Source organism: Globicephala melas, chromosome X (assembly GCF_963455315.2).
Source record: "Globicephala melas chromosome X, mGloMel1.2, whole genome shotgun sequence".
Lineage (NCBI taxonomy): Eukaryota > Metazoa > Chordata > Mammalia > Artiodactyla > Delphinidae > Globicephala > Globicephala melas.
Window position 1 is genome coordinate 4,335,455 of NC_083335.1, and position 21,212 is coordinate 4,356,666.

General features: G+C 46.2%; 1 protein-coding gene across 6 annotated transcripts in view; it reads right to left on the minus strand.

The window, feature by feature from the left end:
• MTM1 (myotubularin 1) overlaps positions 1-21,212 on the minus strand; it is a 113,490-nt gene that overhangs the window by 80,245 nt on the left and 12,033 nt on the right. For 2 of the 6 annotated variants that reach the window (XM_060292431.2, XM_030846946.3), the window contains exon 1: positions 18,053-18,125. The exons of 1 other annotated variant lie outside the window; for it this stretch is intronic. The gene's annotated coding sequence lies outside the window, so the exon portion shown is untranslated. Of the gene's footprint in view, positions 1-17,780; positions 17,871-18,052; positions 18,126-21,212 lie in introns of those variants that run through there. 3 more of the 6 variants (XM_030846950.3, XM_060292430.2, XM_060292433.2) reach the window with 3 other exon arrangements.

Consider the following 21,212-nt stretch of genomic DNA (forward strand, 5'->3'; position numbering starts at 1 on the left):
TGGGTGGACCTAGAGTCTGTCATACAGAGTGAAGTAAGTCAGAAAGAGAAAAACAAATACCATATGCTAGCACATATATATGGAATCTAAGGGAAAAAAAAAAAGGTCATGAAGAACCTAGGGGTAAGATGGGAATAAAGACACAGACCTACTAGAGAATGGACTTGAGGACACGGGGAGGTGGAAGGGTAAGCTGTGACAAAGTGAGAGAGTGGCATGGACATATATACACTACCAAACGTAAAATAGATAGCTAGTGGGAAGCAGCCGCATAGCACAGGGAGATCAGCTCGGTGCTTTGTGACTGCCTGGAGGGGTGGGATAGGGAGGGTGGGAGGCAGGGAGATTGAAGAGGGAAGAGATATGGGAACATATGTATATGTATAACAGATTCACTTTGCTATAAAGCAGAAACTAACACACCATTGCAAAGCAATTATACTCCAATAAAGATGTTAAAAAAAAAAAGTTGCTCTGACTGTAGGCCACCTCGGAGGCAAGAAATGAAAAAGATGTGTTAAGATGCGCTCAACCAAACCACCCTGCACCAAAGAGAGATGTTCATGCCCCAGCCATTCAGAGACCAGGAACGATCAATTCAACCTCTATACTTGCTCATCCCACATGAAGACAAACAATGAACTGCAAAAGTAGGAGTTTATTTCATCTTCATACATTTTTCTTTGAACAAGGGTTGCAAACTTTTTCTGTGAAGGGCCAGAGAGTAACTATTTTAGGCTTTGTGACAGCTACAGGCAATAGGGAAATACAGGGGTGTGGCTGTATTCCAGAACGATTTTATTTACAAAAACGGGCTGCCACCCTCTGCCTTAAACTATCAAAATAAAGTTATTTCCAAGTGAAATTTCTTCAGCCAAAGTAAATAATAGTCATGTCCTATTTTAAAATCTTTTATATTGTTTTATTAATACTTCTACCAGCAGTCTATGTGCACTTTTTTTAACATCTTTATTGGAGTATAATTGCTTTACATTGTTGTGTTAGTTTCTGCTGTATAACAAAGTGAATCAGCTATATGTATACATATATCCCTATAACCCCTCCCTCTTGCGTCTCCCTCCCACCCCTCTAGGTGGTCACAAAGCACCGAGCTGATCTCCCTGTGCTATGCGGCTGCTTCCCACTAGCTATCTATTTTACGTTTGGTAGTATATATAAGTCCATGCCACTCTCACTTCGTCCCAGCTGACCCTTCCCCCTCCCCGTCTCCTCAAGTCCATTCTCTACATCTGCATCTTTATTCCTTTCCTGCCCCTAGATTCTTCAGAACCTTTTTTTTTAGATTCCACATATATGTGTTAGCTTATGGTATTTGTTTTTCTCTTTCTGACTTACTTCACTCTGTATGACAGACTTTTAAACTAATATATAAGCCATTAACCCCACCATTCGTAGCTTATACCTTGTAAAATCGCACTATGACCAGCTGCAAAATCGTGTGACACAGTTGAAAAGAGGAAGGGAATCTGTATTCGGACCAGTTTGGCTTTCAAATCCCAATTTTGTCACTTGGTTAATAATAGTCATTCGACCTTGGACAGACTGCAGTTCTCTGTCTGTGAAGTGGGCATGATACTACCTACTTCATGGGGCGGTGATAAGTAACGTGTAAAATGCTGGCATGGCAGAGGGTAAAACAGAGGCACTCAAATACCAGGTCCCTTCCTCTTACAAGAGATGCTTTGAAGTCATTCCTCAAAGTGGCGCTGACACACTAGGCCGGATTTTCCATAAAATATACAATATCTAACACTGCCTAACCACTCTGCACACATTTTCTGAGATAATCCACCTAATCTTGGCAAAGCTCTAGACAGCCTTAAAGCAGGTTATTCTCAAAGCATGCCTACTTCCATTAAAAAAAAAAAAAAAAAAAAAAAAAAAGACAACACTCGACTCCTAGCCCAGGGAAACTTTCCATGGGATCCCTAACACGGAGATCTTGCCTCTTTGCCTTCTATTGTGACTCAAGGATATCGAAATACACTAGAGGTCTCAGAGTAGATCTAACTGTAGTTATTCCAAAAGAGTACCCCCTGTCAACGTAAGCGGCTTATTGTCCAAAAAGATACCTCCAACACATGTGTTAGAGCCCCCCCCCTTTTTTTTTTTTGGCGGTATGCGGGCCTCTCACTGTTGTGGCCTCTCCCGTTGCAGAGCACAGACTCCGGACGCGCAGGCTCAGCGGCCATGGCTCACGGGCCCAGCCGCTCCGTGGCATGTGGGATCTTCCCGGACCGGGGCACGAACTCGTGTCCCCTGCATCGGCAGGCGGACTCTCAACCACTGCGCCACCAGGGAAGCCCTGTTAGAGCCTCTTGATTTAACTCAGCCAAATCAAATCTCAGGGCTCAAGGGACATTGTTTTGATGACTCTTCTTTGGAAATTATAAAATCTTAAACAGTATTCCATTTAGAAACTCACTCTTTGTATCATTTTGATATTTACTATTCACTTTAAAGATCACAATACACTTACTTCCACTTCTTTAAATGTTGCCAAGACCTTTTGGCTAAAAACACTATAATTCAGATTCAGTGAAGAATGCATTTTGAATCATTTTTTCCAGTGGTTAGTGATGGATTTGAGCTGATCCACTCAGCCTAGTCCTTGGTCCCCTCATGACAAATGGCACATCTTCAAGACAGCTGATTGGCTCCAGCGGCATGTGCTGTGGCCATGGAACAGGGTAACTTTAGAAATGCTTCGTAACTTAAAATTGGTATGCTAAAGCAACTATTAGAAAAGCCACCTACCAGCAGGTTAACTTTTTTTAATGTAAAAAGGCTACCTAGCAATTTTATATACACTTAGATCATTAAATTCACCAATGGATTTTGTAACCACCAAATACCTGCCAGTAAACAAAGTTTTAAAATAGGAACAAGATCAAGTTCCCCATCCACCTGCCAATTCCCAAACTCATGAGCCCAGCTGATCTGCTCCATGACAGAACTATTTTCCCCGGGCAGAAACTATTCCCCAAAAGCGTATTTTCAATTTATAAGTGAAAAGTACCTTCTTACACAGAAGTTAAAATGGTAATTGTTGGGCTTCCCTGGTGGCGCAGTGGTTGGGAGTCCGCCTGCCGATGCAGGGGACATGAGTTCGTGCCCCGGTCCGGGAAGATCCCACATGCCGCGGAGCGGCTGGGCCCGTGAGCCATGGCCGCTGAGCCTGCGCGTCCGGAGCCTGTGCTCCGCAACGGGAGAGGCCACAACAGTGAGAGGCCCGCGTACCGCAAAAAAAAAAAAAAAAAAAAAAAAAAGGTAATTGTTGAAGGTAAGAGTAAACACCTAAGAGCCACAGCTATAATAGTGAGGAAGGCGCTGGTTCAGAACATCGAACTTCCCACAGACCTTCCCAGACTGGGCATTACTAACGCTGAAACCTCCAACTGGAATTAGCACTGCGGGGGGGAGGATTGGAAAGAAACTGAAGAGCAGATGCGCAGTTTCTAGAAAAACAAAGAGAGGAGAGAAGGTTGGAGATGAGCACCTGCCATTCAGCCCAATTCCTCCAGGCACGTTCACTGGGAGGAGAAGCAGGAGCTTCAAGACAGAGGAGGCTTCTGCCCGTGTACACACGCGCACATACAACGCACATGCTTCATTTCTCTGTATGTTGTAGAAATTTCTAACATTTCACTTCTCATGCTGTACTGCACTTACCTATCCATTGACATTTTATGTCTCTCTGTTAGATCAGAGCTTCCTAAGGCCAGGGGCTGGTTCCCACTGCGATGCCGTGCGGAGCAGCCTGGGCCCTCAGCTGATGAGGCAGTGAATACACTTCCACCCTCAGAAAACTGCGTGATCTTGGAGACAGCCTCTGGGCACTAAAGGTGCTCCAAGCTCCCTCTCTAGGGCTGATCTTTGTGTTGATGACTCCCTCGCATACCTGTATCATTTTCTACATATGGATATATCCCCAAATAATACGTTGAGTGTGCGTGGTTTTGAACTTTTATACGTAGGAGGAATGGTTACACATTCTGCGGGCCCTTGCTCTTCTCACACGGCACTGCTGTAAGAGCCACGGATGTGGACGTGGGGCGCCGGGCCCTGCTCCTCTTCCCTGCTGCAGAGCGGTCCACCGTTCCACACGCTGCTTGCCATGCTCTCCTCAGCAGCCACGTGAACTGGCTGCAGACACCGCTATTACGTTCCGAACAGCTTCTGGCACACGTGTCAGAACTGCGACGGCATTTGTGTGCCAGGTTTTCCAACACCTTTGTCTGACCTTGCAGGAAACTTTTTTTTTAATTTCAAAATATATGGGAAAGATGGATAATGGGAGAAAATGGAGGCAAATCAACCATTTGAGAGGAAATGAAATTGCAGGGTTGTCAACACTCTAATTCAAGCAGCAAAGGGGAAAAGGGCAAGATAATGGATGGGAGTCTGAGTTTCTTGGGGCTGCTGAAACAAAGTACCACACACTGGATGGCTTACAACAGAAATTTCTTCCCTCACAGTTCTGGAGGCTACAAGTTTGCAATCAGGACATTGGCAGGGCCATGCTCCTGTGAAGGCTCCCGGGTAGGAGCCTTCCTTGCCTCCCCCTAGCTTCTGCTGGTTGCTGGCATTCCTCGGCTTGCAGCTGCATCACTCCAAATCTCTGCCTCTGTGGTCACATGGTGCTGTCCCTGTGTGTCTCTGTCTCTTCACATGGTGTTCTCCTTTCTTATAAGGACACCAGCCATACTGGATTAAGGATCCACCCTACTCCAGTATGACCTCAACTAGTTATATCTGCAGTGACCCCATTTCCAAATAAGATGACATTCTGAGTTACAGGGGGCTAAGCCTACCAACATATCTTCTATGAGGACACAATCCAAAGTAGAGCAAGCAAGAGGTTAGCTTCAGAAATTAACAATCTACAAAAAGGTCGACATACGGTTACCAGAACAATTTAGCTTGTCAATCCATATATAAACATTCACTGAACACCTATTAAGTTAACCAGCACGGAAATATTAATATAGCTTCTTAGAAGAAATAATGAAATGACACCAGGCTAATCATTTCTGAGATACTCCTTACTCGACATATACAATTATTTAATCCTGTTTCCAAAGAGGTCAAATATCAGTCAACAAATGCGTACTAGGCAACTACTCTGGAGCATGGTGAGAAATTCTAAAAAAAAAACAGATAGGTCTTCAAGGAGCTAGCAACGGAGTTGGGGAGCTGAATAAATATAAGACAAGTTAAACAGCAATAAAGACAACGAACAGGTGTAAGTTAAATAGACAATTAAAGCAAATTGGCTTCCATTTACTGATTTTCTGCTACATGCTAGGCATTGTTCTAAGCACAGATGAACTACTTCAATACTGCCAACAACCTCATAAGGCAACTACTAATACTCCTTCATATGAAAACACACAACCCTGAGAACAGGAAGGTTAAACATGTCCACCAAGAACTTTCGAAACTGGAATTCAAACCCAGGCAGTCTGGTTCTCTTACCCACTATACCCACTAACAGATGTCTGTTGCTCTAAATTCTCTAATTGATGATCAAATTAAAAAATGAAAACGTTATGCCTCCTGCTTATACAGCTGAATAAAAAAATTTTTTTTTGGAATTCCATCTCTGTAATAAAATCTGGTCACAAATAAGAACACTAGACTTCATTTTAAATATGATTAACCAAATAGTGACTTTCCCCTCCAAATCCATGTCTGTGAGGCCCTGAGCCAGTATATTCCTTCTTGTTTGACTGCAGTAGTACTTTGTATTGTGGAAGAGTCTTTTCAAATTATATTAAAAAGGACAAAATTTAATAAGGGTTAAAAATGTCTATCAGAGCACATGTAGCTAGTTGAGTTATTCTACAAAGTCGTCCCTTTTGATGGTGTGTACTTATTCCGGGGACACTGTCACTATGCAAAGTATTCTTCCAATTCTTTTGAAAATGCTTTTAGAGCTTAAAGCTAGATAAGACACCATCTCATGACTTTTACCATATCTCAATTTTTACACTTGATCTTAGCTCAAAGGCCGAGAAGCGATGCATATCTCAATTTTTAAACAAAAAACAATGCTTCCCATGAGTGCCCACTCTCTTTATTTAATAGATGGGCCTCAAAATGATTTGGGACTGAAGGCAAATGCCAAGTCTTTACTCAGAGATTTGACTCCATTGAGGATATTTTGTAAAAGTTGTCATGGTCATGGTCTCCGAAGGCAATTCCAAAGAAGAGTTCCAAAAACTGGGCTGGAAAATTTTGATTTGGAGCTACCTGTCCCTTCTCTACATGGGCTAGAAGAAAAAGGAGCAGGTGAGGTTTCTGAATGTTGCCTAGGATCTCCCAATTGTTAAAAATGCTGGGCTTGATACTTCTTAATTAGTCCTAATTTACAAGAGCAGGTTGGCCTTGAGGGTTAACAAAGATCAGCAGCAGGACTCGTAGCCTGGGCAATAGGCACTTTGCCATAGTAGTTAAAGGAGTGTCTAAAGGGAATCTCCAAAGACTGGCTTCGCTAGAAGCCTTGTAGTTTCAGAAAGAGACTTGCAGTGACCCACAGTATGGACAACGGTTATCTTCCTACTTGGGGCAGTTACCTATCATTCCAGCCACAAATACAAGTGGCTACCCATCCCTGCTACAGACACACACACACATGCACACACTCCAAGAACTTGGCACTATTAGCATGGAGGAAGTTTTCATAGATGTGGAAGAAATAATCAAAGAAAAAAAGGCAGAAATAAAAAAGGCAAGGAGATGAAGAGGAACCAAAACCGTGTCAAAAGAATGGCAAAGAAAGAAGATGAAGAAATTCCAGTACCATAACAATGACACATGACTCCGACACAGAATTGCCATGGCTTTTGAAGGAGCAATACAGTCGGCCCTCCATATCTACGGATGCAGAACCCAGAGATCCAGAGGGCTGACGATGGCACTTGAGCATCCATGGGTTCTGGCATCCACAGCGGGTCCTGGAACCAATCCCTCATGGATACTGAGGGATGACTGTATGCGCTGATCCACAGAAAAATAAAAGAATCCCCAAGCTCCAGATGGAGGAAAAGCTGGGTAGTGGTGGTTGATAATAGTGTGAATGTGGTGATATGTAGAGTCAACAGGGCTATTCATGAGGTGTACTATCTTCCTGAAGATTATATCTGAGACATAGCTTCTACAAACATAATTCAACATCTAATACTGATTCTTTAAAAAAAATCTCAGCAAACTAGGAATAGATAAAGTAACCGATGGAAAACCTATAACTAACATCTACTTAATGGTGAAAGATGCAATGCTTTCCCACCAAGTGTGGGAATAAGGCAAGGATGGTTGGTCTTATGGCTTGCATTTGATATATTTTAGAGATCCTAGCAACTTTAATAAGACAAGAAAAAGAAATAAAGGACATAACATATTGAAAGGAAGACTTAAAATTGTATTTGCAGACATGGTCACTTGTGTAAAAAATCCTAAGAATACTAGAGAAAAACTAGTAGAACTAGTAAATAAATTTAGTAAGTCAGCATGATATACAATATCAACATAAAAAATGTATTTGTATCATTAGCAATGGACAAATGAACACTGAAGTATAAAAGTATCATCTGCATAATTTAAAAAATGAAATATTTAGGGATGCATTTAACAAAAATGTGTACAAGATCCATACACTGAAAACTGTAAAACACTGCTGAGAAAAAGTAAAGACAACCTAAATACATGGAGAAACATATCATGCTCAAGGATCAGAACACTCAACATTGTTATGATGTCAATATTGATCCACAGATTCAATGCAATCTCTACCAAATCCCAGTAGGCTTTGTCATAGAAATTGACAAGATGATTCTGAAATTTATATGGAACCAAGAATAGCCAAAATAGTCTTGCGGGGGGGGAGGGGGAATAAAAAAGAACAAAGTTGGAGTACTTCCACTACCCGATTTCCAAACTTACTATAATGCCTCAGTAATCAAGACTGTGTGGTTCTGGCATCATAAGATTAGACATATAGATCAATGGAACAGAACAGACTGCAGAATTAGGCCCACCTTTTGGAGGTCCTAGCAATGGTTAATTGACTTCCAACAAAGGTAACAAGGTTATTCAATGGGAAAAGGACAGTCTTTTCCACAAATGATGCTGGAACAATTTGATGTCCATATGGAAATAAGTGAATCTTGACCCTTACTTCACACAATATGCAAAATTAACTTGAAGTGAAGCACATAAGTATTAGTTTTATACTGTTGTATTACAAACTTAATAGCTGTAAACAACACAGGTTAATTATCTCACAGTTTGTGTGGGTCATGGGTCAGGAGTCTGGGCATGCCTTACCGGGATCCTCTGCTCAAGGTCTCAGAAAGCTGTATACTCAAGGGAAGGGATTACACAGGGTATGAACATGGGGGTGGAGGGCAGAAATCAGGGGTGCCACCCTAGGGTCTATCTGCCCAAATAGGTCTAAACAAAGAGCTAAAACTGCAAAAGTCTAGAGGGAGACACAGGGGGAATCTTTGTGAACTTAGGCAAAGTTTTTTTAGAGCACAAAAAGCATAAACCATAAGAGAAAAAAAACCCAATAAACTGGACTTCATCAAAATTAAAAACCTTTGCTCTTTCAAAGGCACAGTTTAGAAAATGAAACTGTAAATCACAGTTCAGGAGAAAGTACTTGCAAATGACCTATCTAATAAAGGCCTGTATCCAAAATATCAATATATAAAGAACTGACAGACAATCCAGTAAGAAACAGGCAAAAGATCTGAGCGGACACTTCATCAAAGGAGATATACAAATGCTCAACAAGCACAAGACATACTCACCATCATTAGTCATTAGGAACACGCACAATGAACTACTATGACACACCCACTGCAATGGCTACAATTTAACGGGACAGACAGTAACAAATGTTAGTGAGAACGTGGCCCAAGCAGAACTCTCATACTTCACTTTGCCAGTGGGATGGGAACGCAAAACTGCACAGACACTGGAGAATAGCGTGACAGTTTCTTGTAAAGTTAAACATACACAAAGCATATGGCCTGGCAATGCCACACCTAAGTATTTACACAAGACAAATTAAAATATGAGTCCACACAAGGACTTGTAAGCAAATGTTCATAGCAGCTTTATTCATAATGGCCAAAAAACGGAATTAACTCAAATGTTCCTCAACTAGTGCATGGACATACTGTTACAGCCAAACTATGGAATAGTACTTAGCAAAAGAAAGTCACCAACTGCTGATACATGATGAATGACAAAACATGGATGAATATAAAAAGCTTTACACTAAATGAAAGAAGCCAACCACAAAATACTATCTATATAAACCTACCATCAAATCACTTCAAAGAACTACTAGTATTCAGACCACATTCTCTGACCATCATGCAGTTAACTTAGAAATCGGTTTTTAAAATACCTAGAAAACTTTTGTAAATTTAAAAATAAACTTCTAAACAACTCCATTGTGAATGAAATAATCACAATAGAAATCAGAATATATTAGAACTAAATAATAATAAAAATACTGTGTTTTGAAACATCCAAGCAGCAGAATAAATCCAAAGAAAGAAGAGAAAATGAAGACAAAAAGATTTCAAGGGGGCTTCCCTGGTGGCGCAGTGGTTGAGAGTCCGCCTGCCAATGCAGGGGACACGGGTTCGTGCCCCGGTCCGGGAGGATCCCACATGCCGCGGAGCAGCTGGGCCCGTGAGCCATGGCTGTTGAGCCTGAGCGTCCGGAGCCTGTGCTCCGCAACGGGAGAGGCCACAGCAGTGAGAGGCCCGCGTACCGCAAAAAAAAAAAAAAAAAAAAAAGATTTCAAGGGTATATTTTAAGTGAAGACAGCAAGAGGCTGGGACTTCCCTAGCGGTACAGTGGTTAAGAATCCACCTGCCAATGCAGGAGACATAGGTTCGAGCCCTGGTCCGGGAAGATCCCACGTGCCGCGGAGCAACTAAGCCCATGCGCCGTAACTACTAAGCCTGCGCCCTAGAGCCTGCGGGCCACAACTACTGAGCCCGCGGGCCACAGCTACTGAAGTCCGTGCACCTAGAGCCCGTGCTCCACAAGAGAAGCCACCGCAATGAGAAGCCTGCGCAACGCAACGAAGAGGGGCCCCCCGCTCCCTGCAACTTGAGAAAGCCCGTGCACAGCAACGAACACCCAATGCAGCCAAAAATAAATAAATTTATTTAAAAAAAAAGAAAGCAAGAGGCTGAATAGTGTATGTAGTATGCTTTTTTTGTGTAAGAAAAGGAAGGAAATGCAGTAAGTGTGAAAGTGTGGGGGGGCGCACGCACGTGCGCACTAGCTCAAATGTGCAAAAGAAGAAACACAGAAGAATGAACTAAAAACTAATAATATTGATTGGAGTGGCTGGAAGAAACAGCATGGCTGGCAGGAGACAGGAGTGAAAGTAAAGCTTTTCAGAATACACCTTGATAAAAATCTGACTTTCAAATCATATCATTTCATTAAAGTTAATCAAAAAGACGCTGGAGAATATAATTCTGCTCATTCCTTTCTACATAGTGACAAACCTCACAGTGCATAACCACAACTAGACAAACCTTTGGTAAGGCTCATCAAGAAGAAAGAGAGAAGGCACAAACAATATGAAGATTTAAGAATGAAAAGACGGACGGACGTAAGTACAGATCCGGCAGATATTAACTGGTAGTTTAAACCTTCCCACACCAAAAGCACCAGGCACAGCTGGCTCTGGGGCAAGTTCTACTAAATATTCAAGGAACGAATAACTCCAGTTTTATACAATCTTCCAGAGACCAGAAAAAGGGAATGCTCTCACTCACTGTATAAGGCTAGCAAAACGATACTAAGCTAGACAAAGACAGTAGAGGAAAGTAAAATTAAAGCCCAATCTCACTCACAAATACAGATGTAAAGATCCTGGAGAAAATATTACCAAACAAACCCAGCAGTAAGAAACGCGTCCATGCCAGCAATGCAAACCTGGTTAACGCTACCAAGTTATATTAGAAAATCCCTTAAAATAGCCCATCGCATTAACAGGTTTAAAGGGTGAGGGACAAATCTCCATAAAGGCAGAAACGGGGGTTGATAAAACTCAACATCCATTTGCACCACCCCGCCCCCAAAAAAGTGCACTAGAAATGCGCCTACGCAAACCCTAAAGTCAACATAATACTTTGTGGTGAAATATGGAAAACATCGCGCCTTCTTCAGTACAGATCCCGGGCCCCACCCCAAACCTCCTGAATCAGAAACTCCAGGCTAGCTGCCAGGGAACTTGGAGCTTGGGAACCGCCCTCAGGTGATTCTGGAGCGCAGGTTCCTCGGAGTCAGAGCTCGGGCCGCGGCTCCAGCATCCGCGTCCCCTGCGGGAGGAGGGCTCTCCGCCCGTCCCCGTCCCCCTGAGTCAGGATCTGCACTTCAACCCCAAGTCCGGGTGGTTATCGGCGCAGCAAAGCTGCGGACAGCTGCTCTCGAGCTGGGCGGCACGCCAGAATCACCCAGAGCACTTCTTTAAAATGCAGATGTCTGATCTCTTCCCTCCCATCCCATCAAATAAATCTGAATGTCTGGGTGGGGCTGGGGCAGCAGGTCGTTAAGGCTCCCCAGGTGATTCTAATGAGCAGCCAGCGTGGCCAACCACGGGTCTGCAGGTCCGCAGCGCGCAAAGAAGCTTCCATTTCCGCCCTGAGCCAGAGGAGAGGCGTCCCTTGAGTCCTTTGAAGATGCCCCCGAGAAAGAAGCTTGCATTCCACACGTCTACCGATGGCGATTTTTCACTACAGGTTACCAAGCTGAAACCCTGAGAAGAACTCCCTGAAACAAAGTTGTGAGGATTCAGATGAGATGTACGCGGTAGCACCGGGCAAAGGGCTCTGCACCGATTACACCGAACGTTAATGCAAGTTACTACCCAGGCAGCAGAAGCTCTAACTGCTCTTTGAGCATGGACAGCAAATCTGATGACATCATCAACAAATCAAGGCCAAACTGTATCTCTCAAAGCTATTCTGTCCAACACTTGGAGCTACTAGTATGTGGAGCCTGAAATATGGCTAGTCCCAACAGGCGTGCTGTAGGTGTAAAACACCTGCTGGATTTCCACAACTTAGTGCAAATAAGGGGAGGGGAACGTCTCACTAATTATCATACTGATTGCATGTTGAAATGATAATATTTTGGACATACTGGGTTGAATAATATATATTATAAAAATTGATTTCATCTGTCTTTTTTAATGCGGCTACTAGGAAAACGGGATTACACATGTGGCTTGAATTATTTTTCTAATGAACAGCCTGGTCCCAAAGGATCCGGAAGCCGGGATGCGAACTGCTACTTAGACCAACTTTCTCAAACTTTAATTTACATACAGATCACCTGGGGGTCTTGTTAGCCTGCAGATTCTGGTTGTGTAGGTCTACAGGGGCCTAAGATTCTGCATTTCTCCTAAGCTCCCAGGAGCAGAGGCATCAGAACAATTTTATCAACAAGGAAAAACTGTTTTGTGGCACAGACATGATGGGAAGCTCTGGAGAAAGGATCATATCATTTCAGAGTTGATAATAGTGAGGAAAGGAAATGGTGGCAGGGTTACATTCAGCCTCAACTTTAAAAAATCAGTTATTATGTCTCGCAGCAAGGGCTACAGAGAGGTGAGGGCCAGCTCCGACTGTCCTCCACCTGGGAGGGTGGCAGCGACTCCCACCGTCTCTGACAGATCCAGGAGCACCGACATGTGCAAGAACATCTCAGGACCAGGAAGCTCAAAATGGAATCTGGATTGGGGGTTCTTCTGTCCTGCCTGCCACACAACCAGTGTCAACGGCAGCACCCTCCTGGGGTCTCACTGAAACCGAGTGCAATCTTCCTTCTCACTGTGACGCACGGTTAGTACTGACAGGTCGCAGCTGCTCACTGCTGCGCAGGTACATTTCCTCTTCCAGTAAAACTGTTCGGGCGGATTCCTGGCCTGCTGGAATGAACCCTGACAGCTCAGTCCCCGCCTAAGTCGTCCCAGGGCCATAAAGGAACTTGAGGGTCATACAAGGGCATTTCAAGCCACACCACCTGACGCTAAGAATCCCCTGTATGACCCACCTCCACCTCAAGAGCTCCTGTGAAGGTGAAAGTAGGACCCCCTGGCGGAGCAGCCCCTTCTGTTGGAAGAGGCTCCTCGCAAAATGCCCAAGGACAAGACAGCAATATATGACAATTATCACAAGGTAAGGAAAGGGCAACACCGTGTCCCCGAGGTCTGTAGGCAAGGGAATACGAGCTGGATGAGTTACAAACAAGTTACTTCTACTTTTACTTTCAATTATTACCTTCAACTTCCCTTACCCCTTCCCACCCCCAAACGTACCAACAAGCAAAGCAAAAAACAAACCTAAACTCAAACTACTGGTGACAATAGTCTGAAAGTCCAGAAGCTGGGAAGAAAAAGGTAGGAAAGCAACGTGTGGGACCTCTCGCCCCACTGGACTCAGTGCTTTCTTATTCATTGGCTAACTGACCATGGAAAGAAAGACTAAGCATGAGCTCCCTTTCATCTTGTACACTCATCCCATACTCTGATCTCCAGAAAGATAACAGAACTTGTTGAAATGAACACATCCCAACAATTCTAAGCTATGCCCCCTTGTCCAGTTCAAGTCAAAGAACATTCACTAAATGTCCGCTGCGTGTACAGGGCCATGTTAGGTTTCACCTGCCCAGGAAAAACGTCTTCAACCTCAGCCCTCTTTATTACAAGCTTGGAAGATGAAAAAAATTACTGCTGAAATACACAGGTGTTACATATCACAAGAGAGTCAAGGAAGAGCAATACTAAACATACATGAAATTTCAAAGCTACTTATGGAGTCATTTCAAGATACCGAGGAACAAATTCAAGTAACAAGAAAGGAGCACTCGGCACCCATCCTGTTCGAACAGGGAAGGTGCTGTGGACCCGGAGAGCAATCAAGTCCCTGGATTTCTTCCCATCCCGTCCCCAGGAGTGGAGGAACTCGGCAGGGCCTCAAGCTGCATTGTGGAGCTAAGGTAAAGTGTTGATTTAAAAAAGGAAAGGCTTCCATTCTGAGACAGGAAAGGCAGGCAATATTCCCTGGTGCAGAGGTCGCCTCGGTGTCGCCCTGGGATCGTTGGCTACACAGTACTATCATTTTAGGAATAAACAAAATGGAAGCTCACAAAGTGTACCAATGGCTTCAGGTCTGAGAGAGGTAACAAAACACTTGCATATTTCAGTGCTGACAGAAGCTGGGGGTGGGGGTCAGAGAGGCCACACCTACAGCTCGGGGGCAGATGGGCCAAGAACAGGAAGGATGCTGCCCTCTCACACCAGTTCTCCAAATAGCGACGGCTTATATAACGCACGGATGCAATAATAATAACGCCCACAGATGCAATAATAATAACGCCGTACAGTCTGCAAAGGACGTTGGTGCACACTGGATTCTCTGAAGAGTTCTGGGAGCTTGGTGGTGCAGGCTGTCTTAGCTCTATCTTACAAATGGAGGAAGCACCAGCAGCGAGGCGAAATGACTTGTCCAGTGTCATGGAGTTAAGAAGGGGCTTCCTACCACCTCCCACAGACACAAGGCTCCTTTACCACTCTTTGTTCCTCCAGGTAGAAATAGAAAGCACTAGTGCACGATGCCGATTTTCTAAAGAGATGCCTGCTACATTCTTAAAAAGAAAAGGATGCAACTCTCCTGGTGGTCATGTGGATAAATCCGTTGTAAACATTTACCATGAGAAACCATCCTCTGACTACAGGATGGCAACTGGATCTCACTCGACTAACCCCAACTGGGTCTCCTGGTCCTCTCTGGCTCTCGAGGGAGAGGAACTGGAAGAAAGCCTCTCTTGCTCTATTCCTGTCTGTAGCAACAAACAAAATATGGGCTCGAGTAATTTCTGAGTCCAAACAGAAAGTTCTCTTTAGAGAACTTAGCCGTGCAGGAACTGTGTGAGCTGCTGCCAATGTCACCTGAAACTCAAAGCTCGGGTCAACAATGAAATGCAGGGAAATGTCTAGAAAATCATGCTTTACTGGATTTCCCAAAGTTTACTGGGACATGGTTAGAATCTTTTTTTTTTCTTTAAAAGAAAGGAGTTCCATGTAGCTCAAGTCAATAACAGTTAACATTTCTTGAGTGCCTACTGTGTGTAAGATGCTACTGTAAGCACCTAACATGCCTTACCACGCAGGCAGGCCAACAGCCCCGGGAGGAAGGTACTGTTGTTAGTATCTTCATTTTACAGACAAGGAAGCTGAGGCACAGAGGTATGGAACTCGCCCAAAGTTAGATAGGATTCAAATCCTGAGTAAACACCTTAAAGGTGAACGACAGCCCCTGTCCCCCCATCTGCCAAAAAGGAATAATGAACAGAGAAACTAGAAAAGAAAGAAAGCAGAACTTCAAAGAGGTCAGAAACAGGGAAGGGAAATTACTAGCAAGTAATGAAAACAACCTCTTATTCTCTGATAAAATTGAAAAAACTTTGGAAATAAGAAAAACTCTGGCCTTTTGAAATCCTTGGCCACCAGTTCAAAATGTCGCCTAAGCCTTGAAGAGGCTCCGCTTTTCTCCTTATTTTGGAGCCCCCAGTAAGAGCAAGAACCCCATGTTCTTTCAGTGGTTTTTAAAGTAACTACATTCTGTTAATCCTCCTTTCATTTTGGAACAAAGAATATGGGCGTATTTTTTGGGTAACTTTAATGATTTTTCAGAACCTATAAAAATGAAAACATTTGCTTTGAAGCCACTGAACATACAGAAAAGGAAAGAACTGAAAAGGTACTAAGCAGATGAAACTCTATGGTAAGTTATCACTAATGCCATTTCATTGGCACTCTTCTGGGGAAGTTGGGCGCCTCTTGACTCTAGAGCTACTTTCAAATTGAACTAGTTTCTTTACAAAGCACACAACACAAGGAATGAGGATCCCTTCACATGATAGGTTCCCAGTACAAACCAATGTGCGGGAAGAGAAATCCTTGTGTCAGGTAGCTCGCAGCCAGCAGACACTGGCATGGGATCAACACCTAACCCTGACCTCGGTCAGCAGGGCCTTCCGTAGCTGGAGTGAGGCAGCTACTGAGACTGCGAGGGATTTGAAGGGCGCCTCCCTGGGTGTTTGAAACCACTTACTGTTTGCATGGGAGGGGAAAACGCAAGTAAAAATGAGGCTGTGACAAACTTATCATCCAAGAGGCAATGGCTGGAGAAATGATGACCCCGTAGGATCTCCCGGATTCAGACAGATTTACTTTTGGATTTGGCGATTTGCTTTAATGGAGCCGCCGCTGGCCATCTAACACTAGCGATGCTAAGTGATACCCAACCCCCGCTCAATCATGCTGGCCTGCTGCATGGTCATGTCAGAGTTTCAGAGCTCTATTCTTCCTCATAGCGCTCATCTCCGCCGGAAAATCTATCATTGTTTATTTTTTTATTGTCCGCTTCCCCACACAGAAGCTCTGTAAGGCAGGGACCTCGTCAGTGGTGCCGTCTGCCGTCTTCCCGGCACTCAGGACACTGCGGGCACAGCATGGGCATTCTGCGTTTAATGAATGAAACCACTGACAACTTAATAAATACAAGTTAGAATTTTAAGGTAAGGAGACCAATCGTTGAATAACCATACTAGACTCTAAAAGCCCCTACGGACGCTCTCCACTTTCAAGTACCTCGGGAAGCTGCTACACAGTGGCAGGACCTCTGGTTTGAACCTACTGCATGCTGTGGAATCTCTCAAGGGTATATTGGGTTTTGTGAAACAGCCAAAAGTCATTCAGAGTCAAATCTGGTGAACAAGTGATCATGCCCAATATATATGTTGGATGAAAGGGAAAGCTGTCTATAAATGAACAAGCCCAAGAGTCTTATTTGGCTGGTAAACTGGTTTTGAGGGTAATTCAAACATGGTTTGGACTACAACAAAATCGCTGGCTCGGTCTCTAGACTCTACGGTGGATACTTCACAAGGAACAAAACTGAGCTGTGATAAAAACTACCCAGGCTACACAGATGCTGAGATGCCCCCAGAAACCTGACTTGTGATATTAGCTTTGCCTTTAAGTTGCCATTAAGTTGTCACATTAGTTAACCTCTCTGGGCCTTAGCTTCCCTAACGGGGAAACAATATAAACTTAAAGGTCCCAGTCAATTCTAATACGGCATGATTCCATTCTTGTGAAGGTCTACTATGTCTGTTTAAAAACCAGTCTCAATCCACTTCGCTTCACACTTTGCATGCGTCTATAAAGCCCGTGATATGGGTTTTTCAGCAGACTGATTTCATATTTGCTTAGGCAAAAACTAAAATTAGTTTTCACTTCCTGAGCGCAGCAAGACAGTTAAGGGAGGCAACCCGGCAACGGGCGCTTGCTCGTGCCTGTGCATACTTCCGACTGCGTATCAGGGAACTAACCGTTCCCTCCTCAGATCTTCCCTCAACTGTTGCAAAAGCAGACAAACCTCCCGTGCATGGCACAGAAACACTGTCCAGGAGCGCCGATCGAGTCTTCGCGGACACTGCCGGGCTACGGCCCCTCCGCAGGACCCACGGGGATGCGGCAGGCTCCCGCCCCGCCCGGAGGGCCAGGGTGAAGACCAGCCGCGGCGCGTCGCCGGGGAGGCAGGGCGGCCGCTCGGCCCGCTCGCCGCCCTGGGACGGGGAAGGAAAGTCCGGGCAGCGGCTGCGACGCCCCCACTCCCCCAGCCTCCCGGCCCGATTCCTGTCCCTACCTTCGCCCGCCGCCGGCCCGGGACCTTGGGCGGGGAGAACGAGGGAAGCCGGAGGCACCTGCCTGCTGCTCCCCGGCCTCAGCCCTAGCCGGCCGGGACAGCGAAGGCACTCGGGCTAACCCCCCTCCCCCCGCCCACCTCCGCGGGTGCTGCGAGGCCCCGTGGGACTTGCCGGCCCCGGGAGTCCCAACTTCCTCCTCCCGGCCCCCCCACCACCACAGGTCCCCGCAGCGCCCGGCTCGGAGCCAGGCCAGCCGCGACCGCGCACCCACCTCGGGGTCCGGGCGCCACCGCCGTTGCCAGGCTGCTCGGCTCCCGGGCCCCGCTCCGCCCCCTCCAGGGCCCGCCCCCTGCGGCCTCCCCGCCCTCGGCCACCGCCCGCCGCCCTCCTCCACGCGCCGGTTGGTGGGGGTGTGTCACGTGCCGGGGGCGGGGCGGGTAGAGGGCGCCGGCCAAGTCTGGGGAGCAGCCCCGAGGGGCGGGGCTCTTCGCCCTGGAGGCTGCTGGGAAACCTTGTTTCGGGGGCCCGGCGCGTGGAGACAGCTAGGAGTTGTAGTTCTAAATACGGTGTCGGGAATGGGCGGGACCAAGATGCTAGGGACCACCCCTGTTAAGGGAAGTTGGACTAGGCGCCGAGCGGAGGCCGCTGGGAGGTGTAGTCCGAGAATTACTCTTTGCGTCTCCCTGTTTTTCTCCAATAAGGGGGAAACCCAGAGGGAAAACTTCTCTAGATAAAACTTTAGCGGCTGTCGCTAAATTGAGCTATTTGGGGGCTCATAGGGCTGGCTGCGTGAAGTTGAGATACTGTAAGGGAAAAAAATTTCACTGACTCTGGTGTCCTTCATGCTACGTCAGCACCTTTACAAGAACTCTCTTGAGACTTAGTGAAAGTAAACATTTCAGGACAAAGTTCCTTCTACTTTTTTGAGGTTTGGGACAGGCGACTATTAACCCAGGAAAAAGAAAGGAAAAGAAAAAAAGACAATTTCAGGAAGATAATTCAGTGTGTAATTAGAAAAAAATACTCATAGAATATCTGTAATTGTCCTTGTGCTACATTATAATTATACATAAGCAGCTCAGGTAAATGACGGTAAATAGGATTACTTTAACATGCCGTTTTTCGCCTCTTCTATTCTTAGTACTCCAGCATCTAAAAACACGATACCACTATATGTGTGTCTGTGTGTGTAAATAACCATATATCATTATATATATATATATACACACACATATTAACGCTATTGAAGAGTCAAGATTCCTCATCTGAGTAACAAGGCCCTTCAGACGCGAACCGCACCTACTCTTCAGCCACTTCTCCCAATGTGCCTCTTCCTTCTCTCTTCACTCCAAGTTCTGGTCTAATCACAGGGAACTTCTTTCTATTCTCAGGATGCACCACTGTTCTTTCCTCCCTCCAGCCCCTTACGCTTGTTCTTCCTTTCTCCTGGATTGACCAGACTCCTAGAAAGGAGCAGAATAGCACTTGCTCGGGACCAGGCAGAATTAGAAGCTCCCCCCTCCCCCAGAGCCCTTCTCAGAGCACTGATGAGAAGTGCTTACCCTTCTTCCCTGTCAACTCCTCTCCCCAGACTGGGAACTTCTTTGAAGCACATTCACTTTTGTACCCGATTTCAAAGAGTGCTCAGTAAAAGCTTCTTGATCGCATGCATTGCGTCAGTAACCAGATTCCCCGAACCTGTGAGTCTTGGAGCAGAGGGCGAGAGGGACCTGTGGTTGGATGGAGGGAGGACGGCCGCTGGGTGGGCGGCCTTGCCTACCGTAGGCACTGCGTTCAAGGATGAGGCTGAAACCCTTCGCTCAATGGGAGTGGGGGGCGAGGGGCAGGGCACAGAGCAAGGACACTCCTCGTCCTAAGGAGGTGGTTACTGAAGAAGATTTCTCCACCACCTCCAACCTGGGTCCAGCCCCGGCCCAGCCCAGCTCCAGAAGGAGGCAGCCCAAGCAGAAAGGGCCGGGAGAGAAGACCAGTCTTCTGGCCTGTGAAATGGAGGGCGAGACCCCTGCCCGCCTTCCTCACAGCGTAGGTGCGGGATCACAGGATCACGCAGGGAAGAGAAGTGAAAGCACTTGGAAAACTGTACAGGCTGAAGCCTGCAGAGGAGTTCCCACCGTGCCCTGGCGAGCTGGCGGTAGTCTTGACCAAGTCCCGCTCTCCCTCAGGCTGGGGCTGCAGCTCACAGGTCAAAGTATATGTGTGAGTGTGTGTGTGTGTGTGTTGGGGGTTCTTCAGGCTTCCTCGTGTTTCACAGGTGCACACACACCTCAAATGCAGGGGCCTGTGGAGAGATGGCAGGCCTCCCAGTCAGGGGCTTCTGCACAGCAGAGGGGGAACAGCAGTAGGCCTGACAGAGGCTGCTTCTCCGATAAGCTTTCTGGGTAGGGCATCCCGCACCCACCCCCACCAATGGCCGCCTGCTTTTGCTAAGGCACAGACTAGAGGTGCCTCCTAGGTTCTGGGCTCCATCCTGTTCCCCCAAGTTGGGGGAAGTAAAGCAGGCAGAACCAGGACGGGCCTACACCACTGGCCTGGCTAGTTATGCCCCTTCTCCCACCCTCAGCCTCCTGGGGGAGAAGCAGGCCTGAGAGAGGAAATGGCCTATTTCCTACTTCTCTCCCTCAGCACACTCACCCCAAGGGCCCTGGTGATGATACTCTGACCCCTGCGGTCCCCACCCCGCCTCGGCTTGATGCAGGCTGGGGGCTGCGATCACCTTATTCTACCAGGTTCCCTCCGTTGGGCCTGAAGTGGAGGAAGTTGGAGGAAAGGGAAGGGCGTCCCTATGAAGGAGAAAGCTGGAGACGGAAGTGGTCAGAAATGAAAACTTTTCGGTGTAGCTACAGGGAACTGGGTTCTGGCAGAAAGTGCTTGGAATCAGGAAACCTGGATGCCAGTCCCAGCAATTCTATAGACAGGCTGTTAGCCTTGGGAATGTCACTTCACCCCTCTGATCGTTAGCTGCTTCCTCTGAAAAAAGGAGTCAAAGGCCACTTCCCAGGGTTGCTGTGTCCTAGCACAGCAGGGATAGAGGTGAGTGTGCGGTAGAGTGTCAAGGTAGCAGTGTGCCCAAGCTGCCAGGTGGCTGATGGGAAGAGAGGTGGGAGAGGGTGGGGGCAGGCCCCTGGGCATTGGCACGAAGGCCCCTGGACTCGTTCTAGCTCTTCCATTTGTTGGGTGTGTGACTTTGGGCAAGTACATCTCTCGGAACCTGGATTTCCTCATCTGTGAAACGGGGATATTAATATCTACTTCATAAGCTTGTTGCGCAGAATAAACACATGAATGCCTACGACTAACTTCTGCTTCTAAAAGAACCGCAAAGTCCTTCTGCTGCCTCCTCCCCACCCCGCCCTTTATTTAAAAAGTAGCCTCAGCAGAATGGTGCAGCCACTGTGGAAAAGAGTTTGGCA